This window comes from Vigna angularis, chromosome 8 (assembly GCF_016808095.1).
Source record: "Vigna angularis cultivar LongXiaoDou No.4 chromosome 8, ASM1680809v1, whole genome shotgun sequence".
In the NCBI taxonomy this organism is placed as follows: Eukaryota; Viridiplantae; Streptophyta; class Magnoliopsida; order Fabales; family Fabaceae; genus Vigna; species Vigna angularis.
The window spans coordinates 8,088,701-8,093,938 of NC_068977.1; positions in this window are offsets into that span (position 1 = coordinate 8,088,701).

Sequence of the window (5,238 nt, forward strand, 5' to 3'; positions counted from 1 at the left end):
TGAAAAATTTTGGTTCTTTCAATATATCTGTCCGGCGTCACAATTCTTCATTGCCCGCCACCGTTCGCCGCTGCCCGCCGCCAGCCACTGTCCACCGCCGGCCACCGTCCACGAACAAGCTTGCATCTCTTAAAATGGCAGACCATGATATAATGTCCTTCGTGGCTGAAGTCCAATCTGTTGTCGAAGAACTTAGGATGTTTTTGGAAGTAGATTCATTAGAGGATATCAAAAAGAAACTAGACAAATTTTACATGGTGTTGATCCTTCGTGCCCTACATCCCGATTTTGATCATCTCAGAGATCAACTTCTAACTAGTCATGAGGTCCCCTCTATGGAAACATACTCCCACTTATTGTAGGGACTAAATTGGCATTACTGACTGATGGGGCCTGCAAGGACTAAATTGCCATCATTGACTGATGGAGCCTGTAGAGACTAAATTGTCATCACTGACTGAGGGGTCCTGTAGTGGCCGAAAACATACTCCCCTCACTGTAGGAACTAAATTACCATTATTGACTGATGGGGCCTGCAGGAACTAAATTGTCATCACTGACTGATGGAGCCTGTAAGGACTAAATTGTCATCACTGACTGATGAGACCTATAGTGGTTGGAAGCGACAAAATTACAAGCACTAACATTACTGACTAACGAGGTCATAGGAGCTTGTAGTGGCTAAAAAGAAAAAACTACATAGATTGCCATCAGTGAGAGTGATGGGGACCCTGGGATTGTCCTCCACAAACTGCGACAGAAACAACCGCTCAAAGCCATCTTCGAGGTTTTTGACGTATTCTGTTGTAGAATTTTTTTTTATATAATTAAGTTTCTAATACTGGATAATGTATGAAATCTGATAAATACAGTTTCCATTTTCATCACCGAAAAGAATTCGAGTATGATTATCTAAGATTTGATAATGTGTATCTTTAGATATATTTTAACCATCATTAAAATTTTCTAATGTATTTTGAACATATTAAATATTAAAGAATATCTATAATTACTCATCTGGCCTTTGCTTTTTTCAAAAAAATGTCAATTTAGTCATCTAGTATTTTTAGTCTCAATATTTGTGAAAATTTTTGCAATTTGATCCTAATTTCATATAAAAATTATGGAATTTAGTGTTGGTGAAAAATTGATGTAAATTGATGTAATTTGATCCTAATCTAGTGTTATGTTCTGATAAGATTGAAGGTGTGAATGAATAGCCTAGGCTTATTTATGAAGGTAGAATGAATCTTGAATAAAAGGAATCGGATTCCTCAAAGGAAAATGATAAGACATACATAACGACATGCCAATGTAGCAGTACAACATTTAGAAAGTTGCAAGATTTTCATTCAGCAAAGGAAGTATGAGAAGGCGCACATTGAATGGTTGGGATGCAAACCTTCTCTAATTATATTGAAAGAAACACTCGGATTGTCCAACTGCGACAGCCACTCAAAGCCACAGTCAAGCCAACTATGAAACCCAAATTAAGTGAACCACCTGCGACCGTGTCTTCGAAGTTTTCCACGTATTCTGTTCATACCGTAGAATTTTTTTTTTCATAATTGAGTTTGTAATACTGGATGATGTATGAAATTTGATAAATACAGTTTCCATTTTGACGGAAAAGAATTCAATTATGATTATCAAGATTTGATAATTGTTTTTTTTAATGTGTATCTTTACATATATTTTAACCATTATTAAAATTTTCTAATGTATTTTGAACATATTAAATATTAAAGAATATCTATAATTACTCATCTGGCCTTTGCTTTTTTCAAAAAATGTCAATTTAGTCATCTAGTATTTTTAGTCTCAATTTGGTATTGATTTGTGAACAATTTTGCAATTTGATCCTAATTTCATATAAAAATTATGGAATTTAGTGTTGTGAAAAATTGATGTAATTTGATAGTTTTTGTTAAATTTCTTAAAAAGATATAATTTTTCAACATTTACTATGTTAATTACATAAACAAAACTCATCATCCTTATTAACAACTTCAAAATTTGATGACAAATCTTTTGATCCATCCGAGAAATCATAAATGTATTAAAATTCCAAATATTATTATTATTATTATATATAAGGTTTATATTTTGATATAATTTAGTTACGTATACACATAATAATAATTTTTTAAATTAACTTACAAATTATTTAAAAAATGTTGAATATTAAATTTACAAAGTTAAATATATAATAAGATTGAATAATACCTTATAATACGTAGAATTAGCAACCTAAAATTAGCATCTTGCACTGTAACGCTATTAAAACGGATAAAAAAGACCTAAACGCGACCTAAAATCATATATTAAATAATTTATATCCATTATGTCAATCCTACTTTTTTTATTTTGTTTATTAGCATATTTATTCTATTTTATCATGTTTATATTATATCAAGGGTTATTTTATTTATCATAATTATATTGTGTCAATAGTTACCTTATTTATCATGATTATATTGTGTATAGGATTACTCTATAATATATATCTATCCGGCGCAACAGTTCTTCGTCGTCCGCCGCCGGCCACGGTCCACCGCCGGCCACCGTTTGGCCACCGCCCGCTGTTGCCGGCCACTGTCGTCCATCACTGTCACAGTTTCCTTCGTCTAAACTCTTAGGATTTTCTTGTTCCTCGCTAGTACTATTCGTCTTCTTCAGAAATAGCGTCTGACAGTACTCTTTCAATTCAATCGATAAAGTTGACAAATTGTTCACTGAAAAAAAAAATCTATAAAGGATCTGAATACTAAAAAAAAAAGTAGTTATAAAAAAATAGAAAAAATGAAAAAAAAAGAAAAGAAAAGAGGACTTGTAATTCCAAGAGACAAATATTCATTGGAAGAAAAACATTTATGATAATAAAAGGACATAATTCGGAAAAAAAAAATTTGCAAATATTCCAAAATAGAAATATTAGATTAACCAAAAAAATCACATTCTTTTTTTCAATTTTTAATGAAAAAAACATACATAGATATCTTTCTATATATGATTTGTATTCTGAAAATCCAGCTACAACTTTTTCTTGAATCAACACAAATTTTTTTAAATAAATGGTTTTACGATAATGAACCAACTATAGAAAGAATTTATAAAACAAATCAAAGTATAATTTCCTTTATTTTAAAATTACACAAATACAATGCGAATTCCCATAATTGTTTTGATGTCTCCTTTTTGTCATCGAGAAGCTAAATGGAAAAAATTATCTATCATTGTCTACTGTCGTTGAAATGTGGTTCTTTGGTCAAGGGCATTATGACCACCTTAAGCGAGATGGAAGCCATGTGCCTACTAAAAAAGCTGATAAGTGGAAACAAACAGATTTCCAATTGTGTGCCTTGTTATGACAATTAGTGGAACCCAAACTTCTTGTATCTTTGAGGGATTTCAAAACTTGTCACTCCTTTTGGAAGAAAGCCCAAAGCATTTATGCCAACGATATTCAACGTCTCTATGACACTACGAACAAGCTTGCATCTCTTAAAATGGCAGACCATGATATGATGTCCTTCATGGTTGAAGCTCAATCTACTGTCGAAGAACTTAGGATGTTTTTGGAAGTAGATCCATTAGAGGATATAAAAAAGAAACTAGACAAATTTTACATGGTGTTGATTCTTCGTGCCCTACATCCCGATTTTGATCATGTCAAAGATCAAACTTGTAAGTAGTCATGAGGTCACTATGGAAACATACTCCCCTTATTATAGGGACTAAATTGTCATTACTGACTGATGGGGTCTGTAAGGACTAAATTGCCATCATTGACTGATGGAATTTGTAGAGACTAAATTGTCATCAATAACTGAGGGGCCTATAGTGGTTGGAAATATACTCTCTTCACTAAATTACTATTATTGACTGATAGAGTCTCCATAGACTAAATTGTTGTCACTGACTGATAGAGTATGTAGGAAGTAAATTGTCATCACTTATTGGTGAGACCTCTACTGATGGGAAGCGACAAAACTAGAAGCAGTGACATATGACGAGGTGATGGGGCATGGCTGAAAAGGAAAAAACTACAGGGACTTCGAATTGGCTCCTTTTCTTCGCGCGCTTCTTACCATTGTCGCCCTTCATTTGCGATTGCTCGAGCCATTGCCCTCTCTTGCACTTCAGACACAACCCCTTCTTCTTCAGACACTACAGACGCTGATTTTCTATTTTTATTGTAGTACATTTGTGAGAAACGTGAATTTGGAATGCTTGTTACAGGCAATTCAAGGAATACTGTATCATATTCTGAACGCAATTAAATGAAATCATGTGCTATTTCTTTATTTACTGTACCATATGTGGTGAGTGCATTGTCGTAATCAGTTTCTAAATGGTTGACCTTGTGTCTTTGCATTATTTCTGGAGAAAATATGGTTGTAGTTTTCCTTATTTAAATTTTATCTGCTGATCGTTTCAAGTTGGGAGGGAAAAGTGTTTAATCCCATGGCTTCTTGTGGTTAATAGTAAAAGTACAGAGGTTCCAATGAATGAAGTCAATCTGGTATTTCTGTGCTCAAGATAGGTCATCGATTTGATGTTGTTCAGTTTATTCAACTTTTTTTTTTAGCACATCCATTGATTGGAATTTTAGTGTGACGCAGAGGTATTCAGGAAGTGATTTGCATGGTGTCAGTATTTAATTCTTTGATTCCTTCTAATTTTATGTTTATCAAAACGTTTCTTTTTATAAGGCGACCATTCTACATATAAATTTTACCTAGCATGTATAATTTCAATCACATTTGCCATATTCATGTATGGATGCTCCAGTCTCTGTTCTGTAGATTCTGCTCTAACTCCAAGTGATGGTATTATTCAAGCGTTATTAGTGAACGCATTTTTCTCTTCTTTTCTTGCGAATGTCTGAAGGCATATCATTATCTGTTATTGTAAAATGTTGAGAAACTTGAAGGTTGTGACTTAGAGTTGTTAAACTTTTATTATCGATGATGAGAATGGATTCTATGGAACCTGTTTATTCTTTAGACATTGCCTTTCATAAAGAATATAGTAAATATATACCTTACACTTTGATGAATTCCTATATGCCATTTGTCTGGTATATTGAAGAGAAACATTGGGCAATATGATTACTTAAATTTTACTGTTATAACTCATTTAGAATGGCCTTGAGTATTTGGTTGTACTTACTGAATCTGTTTTTTTCTTTATATATGTTAAAATTCACCCTGAAATTCGTAAACAATGCTGGGA